We start from the raw sequence: 20,781 nt of genomic DNA on the forward strand, positions 1-20,781 counted from the left end.
GATCTTGCACAAGCACACAAAGGAGTTTGGTTCAAAGGATTTTTATTGCTTTTTACAAACTAGTGAGGACATTGGTGGATTGTGTTGCATAGGAATTTTCCTGTACAATTTCAGTATTTAGGAGAGCTTAAAAGTCGTGTGGCAAAGTTGGCACATAGGGATGGCGGTCAGTTTTAGTCAACAACAGAAGGTGAAAATGCACTAAGTATTCCTAATATATAGTAATAGCAATTATGCTGGGAAACCACTTAAATAGTTCTGTGTTTCTCTGAATTCAGCTGCTGATCTTATTGGCAATGTTCCTACTTACAATGAAATGCAAGAATGAATGAGTAGATACCTGTGCATATTTGAGCAGTTGGCATCTGAGTGCCAAAAAGAATTGACAAGAGAAGCAACCCACAAAGTATGTGAAAGTTACCAGATTCTTTAGAATGAAGCAGAGGGGTCTGCTTGCAGAGGTGATTGGTATTTTACTTGCTGCTTTGTAAAGTTCCATGAAAATGACTGTTCATGTAATTAGTAAAAACATGTAAAAACCAGTATTTTTAATACCACTATGTTGTCTTGATCAATCCAGTACCTGTTTCCCTAGAATATAACCCTTGTATTAAAAACAACTAAAAAGACATGCGAGTTGTTTTCATAGTCAGTAGGTAGATTTCAATTGCTCATGTCATTTCTCATCTTTTTGTGTTGTAAGAAGGGTTCATTTTATTATGTGAAGGGGTAGCATATAATCAGAAACATTCCAGAAAAATATGACTGGAGTAGTTTGAGGACTTTGATTTGAAGTCAGTGTGAAGCAACAGAACTACCTTTTGGTAAATCAGTTTAAGAAATTTTTGAAATGAGTTTTTATATATTGAAATATTTTACATTTTGATGTACACACATACACACACACATTCTTTTTTCATTAACTCAGTGAAATTACTCTTCTTCTACTAAAAGTGAGTGGTTTGATTAGGAAAATTATACTCTGGTACCAGATTGCCTGGGTTGAAATCCCAGTTCCTTGGACAGTTTTGTTTTGTTTTATTTTTTAACTTATTTGTGCTTCACTTACCACATCTGTAAATACACTACAAATACTATTATAATAGTAGCACCTACTCCATGTGGTTGTCATGAACATTAAATGAGTTTATGTACATATTTTAACAAAAATAATGCTGAAATTTGCTTTTCTGACTTAGTAATATAGTTCCTTCATTTTACCTGTCAGCCTGGTACTTTGTAAAAGCTTCCCAATAATAATGCATGTGATACAACTTTTGCAAACATAGCCTGTATAAACAATGCTTAAATGATTATTCTAACTTCGTTTACATATTTTGCACTTTAAATTCTGATAGTTACTTATATAGCTAGAACCAACAGCCAATTTATAAATTTTTTGAAACTATCAAAAAAGAGGCCATTTTCTTAATGGTTAATACTATAATTGATTTTAATTAGAAATTTAAGGCTTCAAATATATTTTCTATAAACAAGAAGCGAGTAGCTAGTATTTCAACTGTATTTATTTGGATGTGTTTGGGAGAGTTAAATATACAATATTTGGAATGCAGTATGCTGTCATGTTTTCTCTGTGTCATGGAAAGGTGATGTACCATTTAATCTACATCATGTGACCCATGGGTATGTAAATGGAATAAGTGCAACTGGCATCCATCTTGAATAGGTTTTATGCTTGCTAGAGGTTATGCCACTAGGGTAGTAACCCTTACCCCCCAACACCCACAGTCTTTGTTTGTTCCTAGCAAACAATGCCGGATCCTTAGAACTACTGTAACTCTTGGAAGAACCTCTAGTTTAGGATTCTTGGAGCCCTGGCTTTCGTCTTTTCTTTGAATTACCGAGTCAATGATCTGGTGAGAAGTCTTCTATTTAGTGGCAATATGTGTTGAATGGTTCTATAAAGTAAAACGAATAAACCTTCTAGGATAAAAAGTATTAGGAAAAAGAAGATTGCCAAAAGGGTCCGTTTTTAACAAGAGTTAGAGAAGCTAACACGTGCATATGTTGAAGGCATACATACAGAACCTCTTTGTGGTTTCACAAGAAAAGGTGGCAACCCAACCTCAGCATGATAGCAATTATGTATAAAGAATAATGCATTCTCAACTTCAGTGTGATAGTGTTTATATTTTTAGGTACAGTGTGATTTTTAACTTTGTTGGGTTGGTAATTAAAATTAAGATAGGTGCATGAATAATTCATGATGAATGAAAATGGCTGATATAAAAAATGATACTACTAGTCAGGTATTTAGGAATTAAAAAAATTGTTCTTTCAGAGATTCATTACCTCCGATGAAAAATTTTAAAGAGTATACTTTTTAAAGCACGAGTAAATCTGTCTCCTGAATCATTTCAGTGTGGTTGAAATTTATTGATTCATTTATTCCTAGGGTCTCCTAATGGGGAAATCGTTATTGAAACACAAATCAAAACAAAATCCTAGAATGAGTTTATTCATGTCCACATTAAGGAGAATTTTGGAGGTGTTTTTCATTATTTCTATGTCCACTAATCAATTTTAGCTTAGGATACCTTTATATTTCTTTGTAAGATTAAAGAATCTTTTGATTACATTTCAAATCTTGAATCACAGTAGATTTAACTATTTAAAGTAAGAAGAGTAAATTTAAGATAATATTCTTTAGTTGAAAAGTCAAATTTAAAGCAGAAGATATGCTGTCTGGCCTCATCACTTTATAGTTAACCTTGTGAAAGATCGTGGAACCTTACAGACAAATCCAGTATTCTTGCCTTTTGCTGGATTCTACTTGTCAGATTTTCCTTCAAAACCTCAGTGCCTCACTGCAATTCACATTTGGATGGGACACATTTCTCACTGTAAGAAACAAGAGCCTACCTGCAGCCACAAGAAAGCGTTAATCACAAAATTTTATTCAGTGCCCTTGTACCACATTATGCTACTAATCCTGCTATGCATACATAGTTTAGTGTCTGAAATCCTCTTGAATGAGACCTTTGTTAATGATTTTCCATGGTAACTTACTTGATCTCGGATCTGGGAAATACATTCCTCTCATTTGGGATATTTAATTCTTTAAATCTATGATGTGTTGATTAATTCCTGGCTCTTTAGCTACAGTGAGCTATGTATAACATCTAAACAAAATTAGTAAAGGCTCAAGAAGGTTCTCTTGCCTGCATATCATGTATCATCATTGAAATGACACTAAGCCTACTTATAAAAATGAGACCATAATAATAACACTATTAAATATATACATTTAATCTAACTTCCTGGGCCATTATTAAAAGGAGTCCTAAAAAGGCACAGGACAGATTAGATTGCCGTGTATATCTTATTAAAATAGGAAGAATTTTAGAATCTGAAGACAAATTAATGTCAAAGTTTGTCATATGGTATTAGTATAATATTATAGGTTGATTCTTTTGACAACTATTTTTGGTCATTAAAAGATAAAATTCTCCATAGGTAGATAATAAATTTACAATAAGAAACTAATCTTAAGTTAGATCAAATTACCTTGCATTTAACCAGAAAACCTTACTACTTATGTGATTAACTTCTCCAATATTTCACAGTTTATTTGAATTATTAATACTAGATAACAAATTAACCATAGATAGCATTTATTTAAACAGATTATATATAATATATACTGCATAGTCTCACATGTAAAGTAGGTTGTGTTACAAAATTATTTGCAAATTAGCTGTTTAGAAACAACACTACATTTTCCCATAAGAATAATGTCACAAGTAGTACTAACACGTAGAGCAATCTTTTCATATTTGCGAAATACAAGATAAACAGTAGCTTTTACAAAGTTATGATTCACTTTGTCCCTAGAATAAGTTCGGAGAGGGTAGGAGTTTTGCAGAAGAGCAGTCACTGGAGATGAGATCTGGCAACTGAATACCTCTAAGGTCAGAACCAAGGAAGAGCTCTCTCAGAGTGTGGATTCCTGGAGGAAAGGAAATGCTGTATGTGCAAGTCACGTATAATCTGAGTGTTCCCCAAATAAAGGTACTAGCCTATAGAAACATAAAATTAATGATATTTCTGTTGTTTAGCAAATATTCACCCTTTCCATGGGAGAATTATACCTCCCAGCTTCTTGACTCTGGTCAGGATCCTAATGGGATATTAGCACGTGGGGCATGGATAGGGACTTCAAATGTGCTTGGCAATTAGACTTGCCCTCTTGCCTTCTTTTTCTTTCTTCATGAGAAGAAAATAACTGGCTTGGCTCTTGGTTTGGAGAGGACACAATGCACTGAAATAAGACCAAGTCCAGCTTTGAGGAGCCAAACCACAGCTGATCTATAGATGCAACAGCAAGAAATACATACATGCGTATTTACGTCTAACTTGGGCCTTGCATTTCCCACTCAGATCAGTTCAGCCAACTCTTTATTATGGTTGAGCTGACCCCACTGTAGACATGGGAGTAAATCCTGTCTTTGTATGAAAAGAAAATTGGTCTCCTGGATGAAACAGAAGTGACAACAGACAGATCTTGTCACTGATGCTTTATCACTCTGCCTTTGTGACTCTTGGTGTTTATTGTTTTAGTTGGGCCGTCCTTAACTCTTCAAACAGTCAATGACCTTGGGGAATATATTGCGTCATCCTCTCACTAGCATATAATGTGGTTTGTTTAAGTATTACAGGACCACGGAGGTGATTTCATCTATTCACTACTGAGAGGAAAGGAGAGGCTGAGAGAGAGATGGAGAGAGAGAAAAAGAGAAGAGCCAGTCACAGGAAAATAAATGACTAGAGTTGAGGAACTTTCAAAAACAAGGGATTATTTCTGCATCTTAAAGCCGTTAAAATCTAATGATGTGGAAGAGAGAAGAGGTTTGGTCACATCCTAAGCAAGGGAAAAAGAGTGTTGAGAGATGGAATACTGAAGCCCACTGGAGGACAGGGGGAAAGGTGGTAAGAATAGCAAATAGACTGGAGCATGTGTAGACTAAGGCAGGGGCGTAGGACTGTGGAGGTGGGGAGTGGAGGGAAATACTGGTGGTGAGAGCTTAAAGTAGAAGTATAGACTAACCATTTGAAGTTAGGCACTCATTCAATCAATGTGCAGTTTTTAGGCAGGGAAGTGAAATTTGATTTTATCTGATTTTTTAGAAACAAACTCTGATGTTGATGTGGAAAAGAGTTAGTGTTGGAAAGAACCTAGGGACAGGCAGACCAGTCAGGAATAGAAGAGGTTATTCTGATATTTCCGTGAGACATGGCAATTTTGAATCCTAGTAGAGGTTTTGAGAATGGGGAAGAGGGGTGAGTTTGAAACACCCAGAAAGCAGCTTAAATATCAGCTGTTTAGCTCACTCCCTTTCTGTGGTCCCCACTCCAATATTAACATCCAAGCCCAGATTCTTGCCTTGTCTTTGTGATCCTTTACTACATGGAATGGAAAGGAAAAATGTGGTAAGCAAACCCAAGCAAAAGTAAATTTTTTACTTTATTATCAAATGTCATCTTGATTCCAATAGACCGTATTTGGCTTACAAACAATTTCTAAGAATGTTAGCACTTTAATTATTGATAAATAAATAAATGCCCCTTACCCATGAATTTGATCTGTTCATTGGTTAAATTCAGAAGGAGGTCTTGCTTGAAAATACTGTTAGTTAATTCATTATGAATATATTTGGGAGACAAATAAATTGTATTGTTAAAAAAAATGTAAAGTTGACTTCATGTACACTATTTTCTATTTTCACCCAGGCTGCTTTTTAAACTAATGTTTCAATAGTGAAGGTAATTTAATGTACAAAGTTATATTATCATTCACCAATAAATACGTATGGAAGATAGATCTCAGAAGGAAAAGGCTACATCCCACCAAGTAGAGTTCTGAGAGTGTTTTATTTTTGCATTGTTAATCATATGCAAATATGTATTAGAACTGTTGATAAATTCATCTTCATAATGTCTTTTCAGCTTGTTAAGATGAAGTTTAAGAAGCTCCTGGAGGAGTAATAGGCTGCATATAATGGACTAGGGAGTGAAAAGTTTGGTTCTATATGCTTAATTAGTTTCTAATTTCTCTGTAATCTCATCATGAGTCTCTAACAGAAAATAATATTGACCATACATATGGTACAAGTGGGTGCTGGCATTTTAGATCATTCTCAAGGGGGCTCACTAAATTATTTACTAAGCCTAATGTATTACTGATTGAAATTAAATTTCACCTCCAGTGTAATTTTAAATTTCATGAGTAAATAGTACCCTATGAACATCATAGCCTTTTGTAAGAATTAAGTGAAATGAGGTGGCCAGCATAATGTGTATGAAGAAATAATCTGATACTTTGCATTGCTTCTTTAAAGAATAACTGTTCATATCATATTCTCTGTCAGGGAAAGAGACAAAAATGACTTTGCACCTTTGGGTGAATAAAAACAAAGCAAGTAAACAATGACAACAACAACAAAAAGAATCGTTCTGTCTAGCTCTAGTCCACAAATTAATACAAATCTTGAGCTTTCTTTTAAGGTACTGACTTCCTAACAAAAATCATTTTATCCTACCCTTTGCAAAGTGCTGCTGTAAATCATTGTTAATATGATAATCATGTCAGAAAGTTACTGTGAACACTCAGTAAAAATTTTAAAAATGCCTAGTCTATTTTTTTTAATCTTAACTAGTTTTGGTAAAATCTTCACTCCATTGAAAACTTTTCTGCAGGTCAACTTATTTTCTTTTCTAAATACCTGTATCTCTAAGTTTGTTTTTGACATTTGATTTCTAGTAAGGGCTCAGTAAATTATTGCTGTTATTACTGTTATTGCTATTATGGCAGACCTTTTCATAGAACATAAACGTAAGTAGATCCACAAATGCACTTTCGATGATAAACTTTTACACCTCAAGTGTTCTTATGGGCTTGGCAAAACTACGAGACATTCAATTACTCTTGTTGTATGAAACAGTGGTATATGTTTCCCTAACATTTCACTGAACATGGTATTCTTATAGGGATACTGTGATAATATAAAATCATACCCAGCTGACAATTTGGGGAAACATCCCTGATAGTTCTGTATATTTGGCTGTCACTTAATACATTTTTATTCCACCAAGTACTATGTATAAATAAAATGTACAATATATGTCCACCAGTCTTAATGGACTGCCCCTACAGGAGACTGTATAGACTATTCCCAATTGAAAGGCCCTCAGGCCTGACACATTTTTTTGTTCTTGTACAATGACCACTGTAAGCATTTTGAAGATTCTAGGCGCATTTAGTCAGATGACCCATACTGACTTTTCCCGATAAGACACAATGACTGACACATGTAAGTGACCCTAGAAACTGACAATTCTAAAAATGAACTGATCTGGACATAAAGAGTATATCTCTAGCAACCTAGGGGAGTGTGGCCTTCCCCATACCTTTGCAGGGACAAATTGAGACCAAAAAGTGACCAAGTTGAGATATCAGAAAATTTCTATTAGTGGGCCATCTTCCATCTTCTATGTATATAATGTATTTATGTATGTTTTCTCAAAGTGCAGTTGGCCATGGTTTCACATAACCAGTCCCAATGAACACTCAAATATCTTTTGATCTAGCAAAAATTCTGCCTATTAATTTATCAGTGTCTCTGGTTAATGCAGGATAGGTAATACTTGTTTTTAAATTTTTAATGCATTTCTTAAGGCTTTTAATCTTTTAAAAACTCAATAAGCAAATGTTTTTAATGTGTAGTATTAAGGTGTCTCCTCAGAACTTCATACAGAGCAAACTGTGTGTAAGAAATGCATTTGTTACTAAGTTTCTCACAGAGACAAACTTAGATGACATCTATTTATACTTTCTGTAACTTATAGTTAGTAAACAAAGAATATATCCTACCCTGTTAATTTTGTCACTGAACTCATTGTATCTGAGATGAATGAAATTATGTTTGTGATGAATTATTTGAATAAATAAAATTCATTACTCTTTTAATATTAAGAATTAAGATTTGTGAGAATGATGTATGTTACACTGAATACTGCTAATTTACTAAATATTACAGTTAGTCCTATTCATTTTTTTTTCTGTTTAAGAATATTTTGTTGAAGATATACTTCACATATGGAATGTGGGGATCGATCTGTTGATGCCAAATACATGAAAATTGTCATCTCTGACATCAAATATATAATCCATTTTGAAAAACAAGCCACACCCAAATGTGAACTGTATGATATACATTTTAACGATATTGTATTACAATAATATGCATCATATCAAAGCATACTTTTAGTGGTTCTTTACAGTCTAAACTCATCTTAAATCTGTCATTCAAATTTCTTAGTAATTGAAAACTCATATAATTTTTTATCCTATCTTCCATTATTTTCTATATTACTTTGTAATTCAGTATTTTATTTCACAACCTACTCAATATTTTGTAGTCTCTCACATGATTTTATTCATATCTGATGAAGTAAAGTTATATAAGGAAAAGATGAAGATCACGAAATGGCACATGAGCTGTGTTCTGAACTCTAACCAGTTGCAAAAAGGTCTTGACTGTCAGGCAAAGGAGCTTAGAATTGATTTGATGGACACCTCAGAGCCTCTGTATTTTCTCGTTCCATCTTTTTTTTTTTTTTTCCTCCCCCTGTGAAAGCTCTTTTTCTGTTTTCAGGGCTCGGGACCTTGGTCATCTTGTTACTTTGGTTCAGAGGCCATCCTGAAATTGAAAAAGAGATTTAGTCCAGCAGTTAGTAGACAAAATATGAACAAGGAAACAACAGGGGCTGTTTCTTATTGTCCACTTTCATGAAACTAATTGAAACACTTCCGTTTTAAGAAATTCTCTTCTTTCCTTAGGCCAAAATTATGCTTTAAGGTTTAGAGGTAAGCAGAAAAACCAAGCATCACCTCCCCTCTTGCTACAAACAAAAGAAAACAAACTTTGTAGCCAGGACAGCAGGAACCTGGCTTTGTAAAATTGCAATCAAAGCTGCTCTGTTGATCAGCCGGCAATAGATCTCAAGTGGTAATCTGGGAGCATGCCACCGCCATGATGCTTTCAATTCTAGTTAGCAAATACCCCCTTCTAAGATGAAATCTGTCTCCTATGAGTAGCCATCAGGGCCATAAGGTCGATAAACCCAAACGAAAGTGTATTTTCTGGTCCAAATCCTGTTATAAATTAGGCACATTTTAGAAATGAACCCTGTTTAACTTTGCTTATTTTTTAACCGAATGCAAAAAGTTAAGGTTCATGACCATATGCATTCTGGGATATATGTACTAATACAAAATGTATCATGATATGCTATTCATCTTTTCAAAGATAAAATGAATATGCAATTATAAAACCATACAATTAAATCTTCATGGGTAAATAGATATGCAGAGACATATAACTAAACCTGGCAAGAATATAAAGAAATGACAAAAAATGTGAAGGAAAATCGGACTCCAGCAGTAAAATGAGGTTTACATTCTTTTATCCTTGTAAAAAAATCAGTAAATTACTTCCGAGTATGTGAAAATGTGACACTAATCCCCTTAATACATGATATTTTAAATTTTCTCTTCAGGTTTTCATAGGACCTAGTTTAGCTAGAACTAATCTTAGCTGAGGCAAACTCTGTGTTGGGTGAAAATTTATTTAGTAAATACTACTTTGGAATTTTGAGGAAAGATTTTTTTTTAAATTACAGTCTGTTTATTTGGTTAGGTTAAAAAAATTAGTGGAAATTTTAAGTAATGACTTAATTCTTGTGGAAAAAGCAAACATCTCCACACATATCAAAAATATTTTTTTCTTCTTTCTCAAATAAAATTAGATCATGACAATCAAAGAATTTTAAATATACTCTCGAGAAGTGTATAAATTTAAGGAGAATGACTACATTTCTGGATTAAGAGAAAGTTTTCAGTTTTATAGTCTATATTAAAAAGTCCATGAAAAAGCGATCTTTAGGATTTTTACCTTTCCTTTTATGTGATAGAGTTTAAAAAGATGAAAGGCAAGCTTTTGTGTTTACATCTGGAGTATAAAAGCGGCTCAGTATGAGAAAAGGACATTCCATGAAATACTATGTCAGAAACATTCTCAGTCAGAATTCCAGAAATAGCAAGATGTTAAATAGATAATTAAAATGTCTTCAAGGTTTAAACCATAGGGACTTAGGGTTTTAATCATGTAGTGTATATTCATCAGAAGTTTTTGCTTTTATCTTGATCAGATTTTGATGCTGTCTTTGGAGGAAGAAAGACCAAGCTCTGTGCTTCTGAAATTCTTTGGTTTGATCGGGTCTGATATTAGCATGCTTACCTCAAAATAGCTATCATTTTATTAGATGGCTGGTAGCCATCAGCAATGCTGTCTTGCAGAAACATAATGGGCTTTTCCATTTCTGATGAAATTGGAAAGCTGTGGGAACTTCTGTGTCATGGCATAGGAATTGTGTTACCCACGGTGTAGGATTTTTATTTTCAGGGAAAGAAGCAACCAAAATGTTGTAACTAATCGTAGCTTTAATGTGAATAGGTTTTATTCCAAATGATTTTTTAAAAAATGTAATGCAAGTATAAGAGCATGAGTTTGGCAGCAAGATGCTTATTGGATAAAAAAGTAAATATCTAGGTATGTCTTAGAACATTTGTTTCATCAAAGATATACATCTCAAAAATTTACCCATTCTTGTCTCTCAGTGGATGTAACATCATTTTTTCTTTATCTGTTTTGCTCTCTGCATCTGAAAAAGGCGCCATAACTGTGATAACTCTGAGCACAAAAATGAACATACAAGAAAAGTTTATATATTGACATACTATTAATTTCACATTAAAATGTGTCTCTGTAAAGTTAGATTTAAGGCCTAATATGACATAGAGTACTGTATGCCATTGATAGTTAAAAAAAATCACAAGCTCATTAAATATTTTTCTGTACCAATTCTCAGGCCTTTTATCACATTAAACAAAAGATATAGATGTGATTGATTATTGGATCCTTCAATATCTTAGATTAAAAACAAAGCAGAAATGTCTTCAAATTGTAGTGAATGAGTACATTGTAAAAATATTTATTTATTTATTTATTTATTTATTTATTTATTGGTAAATAATAGTTAAGCAGTCCTTTGCATTTTTGTTAATGAAAAGGAAATTGAAAATCACTATGAAAGAAGATGTTTCAAGTAACTGAAACTTTCAAACTCTCCGTATTTTACAAAGAATAAAGAAATTAACTTGTCTCACTTGTTTGTTACACCGGATGAAAAAATGATAGGAGTAGATGTACAAGTCATATCAATGGAAATTTTCTTATTCACAAATGAGATTTCAGTAGTAAAACTGCGGTTTCTGTTTATACTTTGGTTTGATTGCTTGAAAACACATACGGATGGAGAAAATACTAACTTGCACATAAAGGGCAGGGTGATTGGTGGTAAAGCAAAATGCCCTTCCCTTGTAAAGAGAAATTATAGAGTAATATCAATTAAGTGAAGAAAATATAATTGGTACCTTTAAAACATCATTCACAAATGAAACTGATTCCTAAATTTTGAGAATAGGGGGTCAAATATAAAACTTTCTAAAAGTGATATTTTATAGTATAGAAATATATTTATGTGTATATTATATAAATTATAATTTATAAATATATGACATATAAAATATAGCATAGGTAGAATGGAACTTTTGATGCAAATTCATTTAAATATTTTTCAAACTTCTTAAAATGTCTGAAAACACTAAGCAGCTGGGTTATCTATTGACAATATCTTTCAGGTTTAGTTTCTAATCTGGTAAATAAGACAGCTGAGCTAGAGTGAACTTAAGATTTTCTTTACAGATATGATTAAAACTGAGATTTTCAGGGGTCACACCAAAAATATCAGGCCAGAAAGTACTTAAATGGTGATATAATTACTCAATGTGTGAAACAAGAATAGAATCCAGTGTAGAGAAATGAAAAATTTGAAAAAGCCATCAGGCAAAAAGAATAATTCTTTTCGTTATTTACTAGCTTGGTATTTTTAGGATTATATGTACAATTTCATTGTTGGTGTCCGTCAAAGTCATGATGTTTTCTTCAGAGTTGTGATCTTGTAGCACCTCTGTATAAACCCGATATTGTAATGCTAAGGTTCCCAGCATACACAGAGGCACCTTGCCTTTATTCTGTAAAGACCAAGTCTTCAAATTTCATCTGAGATCAGAAAATGCTCATCAGTTTATCTATTTCCTTTCAAAATTCCTAGAGTTGTTTGAAGGTCCTTACAAAATCTCTCTCAGCATGAAGTCAGCCTGGATTTTTCTAAAAAATATTTTGGACTTAATTTGGAAATCTTTTAGAAAAACAAAAACGTGACATTTTTATCCGAAAGAAATGTTGAAATTAAATATTCTAATGCCAAATCAGTTAAAATAAATATGTTATTGTGTTTCAATTCCATTGAATTATTGGTCTCAGATGTTCAAGAGTACTAAAACATATTTAAAGCCTGAGGCTGTTTTTATACACACACACACTCACACACACACACACACACACTCACTCTCTCTCTCTCTCTCTTCTAAAACATTCAATTGAATAAAATAACATTGGCAATACTTTTTAAATTATAAGCCAGATATTTATCTGAATTTGCCTTTTATTTAAAATAATTACTGAACTAAACTTTTTATATTTTAGTAAAGTGTCATTCATATATAAATAAACCATACATTTTTGTGAAGTTTTATTCACATAATATCATCATGTAACAGCAATTTACCTATAATATTAAACATATTATATTTTAGTTAATGTTAATGAAAAATAAAATTGGTTTATTATCCATCAACTCCTCTATGCCAAATTGGGAATTTTAAATAACTAAGCTTGAATATTTAAAGCACAAACTCATTCATATCAATCAGACATAATTTTTATTTTGCCTTTTTGAGAAATGATCTAAATACTCAATCATTTAGGAATGGAGATTATAATTAAAACAGTATGCGATTTGATGTTAATCAGAAATTATATGATATACAGTAGCAGCTAAAAAGATTCAAATGACTTCCAAATAACAGAAGTAAAGCTGAGAACAGTCTTTTAATAAAGGCCATTTTGCCTGGTAGGAAAAGATTGTTAGTTGTAAAAAGAAACCTTTTAAACTAATATGATGAGGTGCATGTAAAAATTAATATTACACTCTAATGTTCTCTCTAGCGAGTAGCCTAGGTTGATTTATTCATTTAGGTAATTATGTTCAGCAATATTAGTAATTCACTGTTAAATTGAATTTGAAGAACGCACAATAAATTGAAACGGTAGTCATATTTCTTTCTCACTGTGTAACAAACAGAGATGTATTGATGTAAGTTGTGAGTGTACTACATAAGTTAAATTCCCTAGACTGCAATTTGATCAAAAAGCTTTAGACATTTACTTGAGCTATATTAGGCAGCTGCCATTGGATGGCAGTAAAATTCTACATCAATCACTTTAAGCAAAGGGAAGCTGGGAAAATAATGGGACTTTTCTTTTATTATTTAACAGCAGAATGCTGATTTAAAAGGCAAAGCTCAGGGGGTTGTGTATATTGTAGCAATACCAACTAATTTTTTTAAAACTGTTTTCTTTTCTTCTCTCCATTTAAAGGGAGATGCAATTCTTGAAGAATCATTTATTGTATCACTGCAAGAGATCATGTTCTTGATTCTCTTGTATGTAGTGAAAAAAATTCATTTTATATTTTAAAAAGAAGCCAATAAAAGGAAATTAAAAAAATTCATATGATTTGGACCTTTTGCACATTCTCAACGCCTAAGTCCTCTTTTTTTTTTTTTTTTTTTTCTGCTTATAAAGCATGCTTGCGTTTTTGTTTCATTCAGGGCTTGAAAGGCTGACGTATTAACAGAGCTGTAAGCATCACAATGCTTACACTTTACTTTTAAAAATCTTAAACAGAAGCCAAAATATCAAACCATATAAGAAACATTGCTAAAAGTGGTATTACAGAAGAGATTTTTTTCAAGGAGGTTTTAAATTTTGTGCCTACATACCCCTGAAATTAGTCAATATTTTGCCTTGAGATTTTTAAAACAATGTTGAATGTTTCTGACTTGCTGTTAATGTATGGATATCTAAGAAAGATTCACATAGAGGACAAATCTAAAGAAAGAAAAACTTTGTCATCTTAAACCTGTTGTGTTTTAACAGGAATGAATATTGCAGAGTAAATAAAATGAGACAGATCCTAGATGCTGTATCACATAAGAAATGTGTGTTCTTCTGTCCCTTCTTTGCACTTAGATTTTTATTTGGTTAGAAGTTGGTAAGTTCAATTACAATTTATTTGGCAATAAAATGAACCAATTGTTTTCAGAAGATATTCAGGGTGGTCTGACACAATCAGAAGGCTATTAATCAGGATTTCCTGGGACAAACCACAGACTTCCTTGCTATTTATCCTCTCCCTCACTTTATGTTTAAAGTCTATTAAAAGTTTATAGTCTTCCAAAGATCATATTAGGCATTAAAATTCAGGCATCTCATTCTTGCTGCAAAGATTGTTAGAAGAAAAGAAAATAAATGGGTTATCACGAATCCATTCTCATCATGAGAAGTGTAAAAAGCGTGCACAGTGGAACAATATTCATTTATTTTTACGACAGTGCTTGAGAAGAGAAAAAAAGGAAGTGAAATAAAACCAGGGATATGTAGTATTATTACTTCCATGCACAGGGAGTTAGGAAGGCTGGCATGAAATACCTTAACATGCAGAAAAGGGTATATTTAACTTTGTGTGTGAGTGTGTGTTGTAGGGCATGATTTTTGCAGGTCTTGTTTTACTGAGTTAATGAGTTTATTTCTGATGCAAATAAAGTGATTGGACATGCATTTAAAGTGATATATGACAAAATTTTAAAAGTTTATCCTAGAGAGTTTTTGTCAGAACAGGTAAGATATTAACATATTTTTTCTACATGTGTCATTCTCAAAGAGACATGGTTGAAAAGATGTAAAAATGAATCACAAATATACATAGAGTTTTTAAAAAGATCAGTCTTATAAATTTAGGTATTTTGTGATTATATACAGTGTTAAAACAAAAGCATCTTTTTCCAAGGGAGTACAAGATTGATACTTGAATCTTAATCTCTATTTGATGATGTATGGCTATTCATTCAAAGAATAAGCTGATTTAACCCTAAAATTTAAGAAAGTATTTGCAAGTGCATAAACTGGATTTCTTTGTATTGAGGCACTATCTAAATCTTTTGATAATTACACTCTTTTAGAAAGATAGCTATGTGGTCAAAGCTATTCTCAATAACCAGGTCATGCTGCAAATACATTCTTAAAATTAATGGTTAAATTATTGAAAACACCTTTGTAATAGTTCATAAATATTATAGGAAAATTGCTACATGTCTGTGAAGAAATTACTTGACTTTATCATGTTCACTTTTAAAAACACAGCTTTTTATAGTAAATGTTGGAATGGATATGTGAGAAGAGGTAGCTTAGAAGCCATGGTATCTACTTGAGAATTTGCAGTGTGCTTTACACTCTTCTGATGTATGTGCATTGAGTCAGTGTTATCAAGTCTGTGCTTAAGCATAGTATTACACTCTGGAGCTGAACTCCTTGGGTTTGAATATTGGTTCTGACACTGACTAGCTGTGTGACCTTGGGGAGTTTACTTGATCTCTCTGTGCCTTCATTTTATTTCTCTACAAAATGTAATGGAATAACATTATGTCTCAGGTTTGTCATGATGATTAGATGAAGAAAAAATATATAAAGTTATTGCTTAGAAGAGTGACGACACATTATAAATATTGCAGTTATTACTATTACGTGCCATGAAAACAAAGAGAATACACCCAGAGTCCCTGCTGTCAAGAAGATCATAAGCTGGTTTAGGAGAGAAGTGAATGTCTAGCCACTAGAGATGCAAAGACGTGCAATTCAAGATGCTCACAGGCACAGGTGGGAGACTTATAATGCAATGTAGTAAGAGAAGTGACAGAACTATGCTCTGGCTAGTAAACAGCACCCAGAATGGGTCACTAGTCTAGCCTGCAGGTTGTACAGTTGATGAAGGTAGGGCTACTGGGGGCCAATTCCATAAGGTCCTATGCGTTTAACTGGGTCCTGAAGACTATGCATCAGTCAGGAGGGGAGGAGTTTGAGAACTCCAAGCTAAGGGATCATCCTAAGTAAAAGCATCAACCACAGGAAAATGTTAACTGATGAACTCTAAGTGTTTCAACCATGATATAGACAGTAGATACATGTGAAAAATTCAAAATCATTTTTTCCCTCAAAGGGATTTAATTTAGCAAGCAAGAACGAAATAATACCTTTCATATATATGATCTTACACCATAGCTGAATCCACTCCTGTCATTAATTTGACATGCAGATTATCCAATGAAGAAAATAAGGCTGGGCTTCCATTATTGATTCCATCTATATTTTAAATCTGGGAATACAAACAATAAAATGTTAAATGATATCCAATTCTTTCAGCTAAAAAAATGCAGCTGGATTAAAAATCACCTTCTAAAGCAAATAATGCTTCAGCAGTTCTCCCCTTAGGTCACCAAATTATCAAGAGGGATGTGTAATTAAAAAAGAATTATGAGTTGTGATTTTGTGAGATATAATAAATATTTATTTGGTCCTCATCCCCATTTCTGACACAGAGTTCCTAAAATCCTTGGAATTTCCTAAGATGAGAGTAGTAAATGTAACTTTTGTCATGTTAATGACCTTGGTGAAGCACCTGTGGATGGCTGTTTGCCTGGAGAACCAACCCTGAGGTTTGAAGTTTGGATCTTTCAGTCCATGCCCCCTCCCCCAACCGCCCCCGCCCCCCAGCTGCAGGGAGCAGGGAGGGATTGGAGATCAAGTTCACCAAGGTCCAGTGATTTAATCAGTCATGCCTAAGTAATGAATCCTCCATAAAACCCCCAAAGGACGGGTTTGGAGAGCATCTGGGCTAGTGAACATGTGGGGGTTTGGGGAGAGTGGTGTGCTTAGGAAGAGTGTCAAAGCTCCGCACCCTTCCCCACTACCTTGCCCTATCCATCTCTTCCATCTAGCTGTTCTGAATTATGTCCTTTCACAATAAACCAAGGAATCTAGTAAATAAAATGTTTCCATGTTCTGTGAGCCACTTTCACAAATTAGTCAAACCCAAGGAGAGGCTTGTTAGAACCTCCAGTAGCCAGTTGGTCAAAAGCTCAAGTGACAACTGGAACTTGCCATTGGCCTCTGAAGTGAAAGAGGCAGGGTGGTCCCGTGGGACTGGGCCCTGAACCTGTGGGAGCTGATGCTGGCTCAAGGTAGTATCAGCATTGAGTTGAATTGTAAGGACACCTAGCTGGTGTTGGAGAATCGCTTGGTGATGTGGGGAGAAAACCTCACTCCTGGAGATTGGGTGTTGGAATTATATATTAATATAATTAAAAGATGCAAAATTTATATTAACAACTTGACTAAAAGGTTGCAAAGTAGGTGGAAATTGAGCCAAAATGGCAGATTGCATACAAAGAAATTCACAAAGAAATTAAAAGGAAAAAATTATAAAGCTAACACAAATATATAGTCTCTTTCATATATACATATACATCTTTCATATATATCTTGAATAAACCAGGAATTATGATAAATTCCTATAAGATAGAAAATAGATAAAATTGAATTAATAGAAAAACCAGGCCTGAATAAAACACAGCAAAGAATATATGCATGCAAAAGCTTCTAAAAAGGAAAAATAAAATTCTATTTTGGTCGAAGAAATGCACTATTCAAACTAGAACCTCAATAGAAAATAAGAACAGATAATCTAAAATTACCTACCTTTTGAGAAACAAAACAAAACAAAACAAATCAGTACAATGAGAGGGACCAAATGAGTAAAACAGGAAATAGGTCCCTATTTTTAGGGAAAATAGAAAATTTTAAATATAAGCAGTAACCTTTGAGGGAGGGAAGAAGGCAGTAAAACAAAACGTTCATTAACAATAATAACAAAAGCTATGAATAGAAAGAATAAACTGATTAACAAAACATCAATTTTTAATTATGGAAAAAGTAACCAAGTTGTCAAACCACAAGATAAAACTGGTGAGCTGAAAGACTGTTCTAAGAAATTAGTACCGGACAGGACAGAACATTTCTCTGATATCGAAACTTCATAGAACTTACCATTTTATCTGGTGTTTATACAGTAAAAATGTGTAGTTATTTACCCAAAACTAAATACAACATTTTCAACAAAGCAATGTGGGAAAGATTTTGAGTTAAAATTTGGCAGCTTGTCAGAATCATGTGTAGACAGTTTTGAAGCACATATAGTGTCGACTAGGGATGAGTACTTACAGAGGTTACTAAAAATTACTTTTAGCTTCTAGGTTTGCATTTTGATGCAGAAAAATTTTTGAAGGAATTGAGTTTGGATATTAAGATGGAAAATATACCCCAAGATGCAAAAAAAAACAAAAAACAAAACAAAACAAAACAAAATTGCAAAGAGATGGATGAAGACAAGTTGATAGACGTAGAAGTCCAGTATTGACCAAGTTGCATTCAAAAAGGCAGGAATAGTAAATGAGAGAAGATAAATACTGTAGAGTTGAAGGAAGACATGCCTTCACATTGAAAGCAGCTACCGAGATACAATAAAAACACAAATAGATTCAATGTAGTGAATGTTCAGAGCAAAGAAAATAATGGTAAAATTATAAAAGAATATTTCTGCAGAAGAAAACAAGAAAGCAAGTAAATAAACACGGGCACTTGCACACGTGCACACAAATGTGCATGCACACACGTAGACTTAGGTTATCTACAAAGGTGGACGGATCAAAGTAGCATCAGATATTCCCTCAGCAAAACTGAATTGAGAAAACAATGAAGCAATTTCATCAATGTTCTGAGGCAAAAGTACTGCATTTTAAACTTAGATTCTCTTCTAAGTTCTCTTCCATGGGCACCTGGATGACTCAGTTGGTTAAGCTTCCAACACTCTTTTTGAGGTAGTTTGTTTATTTTGAGAGAGAGAGTGCAAGCAAGGGAGGGACAGAGAGAGAGGGAGAGACAGGCCTATTTCAAGAGTCAGAGGCTTGACTGACTGAGCCACCCAGGCACCCCAAGTCTCCAACTCTTGATTTTGGCCGACGTCATGATCCCAGGGTTGTGGGATGGAGCCCGACATCAGGTTCTTTGCTGAGCATGGAGCCTGCTTTAGATTCTTTCTCTCTCCCTTTGCCCCTTTTCCCTGCTCACATGCTCTGTCTCTGTAAAACGAACAAAACAAAACCTAAATTCTCTCCCAATATCTGTTTTTCTCGGTCTGCTTATCTGTCTGTCTACCTACCTACCTATATATGAGAAGCACTTAGTCAGATGTATCCTGTGGCAGATGTATTTTCACAAAAAGTCCAGAGCAGTATTCCTGGTCCAGTATTTTGCTGCAGAACCTCAACATTTCCTATTGAGAAGTGGAGACTATTTCCCGTGACCCTGAACCTGGAAAGTACATTTCAACTATCATGATAGAATGAAGCAGAGATGACAATAACATTGATTACATAGAACTTTTAAATGCTATAGGATAAAAGACACCATCAACAAAACCCAACAAATTTGGAATACTTGAAACATATATGAGGCAAATATTTGCCATACATAATTTGTCTAAAAGCTTTTTAAAATTAATAGAAAAATTACAACTACACTTCAAAAATTGGTCAGAATTCAACTATAACCAAGTCACAGAATAAGAAATACCTGTGGGTGTTAACATGCAAAAAAAAAGCTTACCTCACTAGATGTCAGGAATATGCAAACTAACATGGCATTTTTCAGACTTCTGACCTCTAGAACTTTGAAGAAGTGAAATTTAATCTAAGACCTGAAGACTAAGAAATTGCCAGTATGGGGGTGATTTACTCAAGGCCTGGGCTACAGCCAGGTCAAGTGTCTGCTTTATTCAGACAGGAACTTCCCAAGTTCCTGGAAATATTTAATTGCCTTTTTTTCTTTTTTTTTTTTTTTCAACGTTTTTTTTATTTTTGGGACAGAGAGAGACAGAGCATGAACGGGGAGGGGCAGAGAGAAAGGGAGACACAGAATCGGAAACAGGCTCCAGGCTCTGAGCAGTCAGCACAGAGCCCGACGCGGGGCTCGAACTCACGGACCGCGAGATCGTGACCTGGCTGAAGTCGGACGCTTAACCGACTGCGCCACCCAGGCGCCCCTAATTGCCTTTTTTTCTTAGGGGTCTAAGTTTTACACCAATCACTAGAACTTTGAACATAAATACATGTATTTAAAATAAAACTAGTTTTATTTTCTTGTATCAAATATAACCACTAATAGCATTTTGATTTGTGAACTTTCACACATTTCATTTTGAATATAAAACATTTCCAAACATTGTGGTCACATTTTATAGAATGAGATTACTACACACACACACACACACACACACACACACACACACACACATGCTACATGTACATCCTCCATCTTTTGGGACCTAACAATATATTTTAGATATCTTTCCAAGGCAATACATATGCCAATTTCATTTGTGTGAATAGCTGCATAATACTCAATGTTGCATATGCACCAAGCTATCAGTGGATATACCATTTAATCATTCTAATTTGGGAGACAATACACATTGTTTCAAGTCTTTGCTATTACTAACAATGATATAATAAATATCATAGTAATTTTATTTCTATTTGATAAATGCTAAGAAATGAGAGAAATA

Source organism: Lynx rufus, unplaced genomic scaffold, assembly GCF_022079265.1.
Source record: "Lynx rufus isolate CCGP_SWC_20201006 ecotype Redwood Valley unplaced genomic scaffold, mLynRuf1.p SCAF_5, whole genome shotgun sequence".
In the NCBI taxonomy this organism is placed as follows: Eukaryota; Metazoa; Chordata; class Mammalia; order Carnivora; family Felidae; genus Lynx; species Lynx rufus.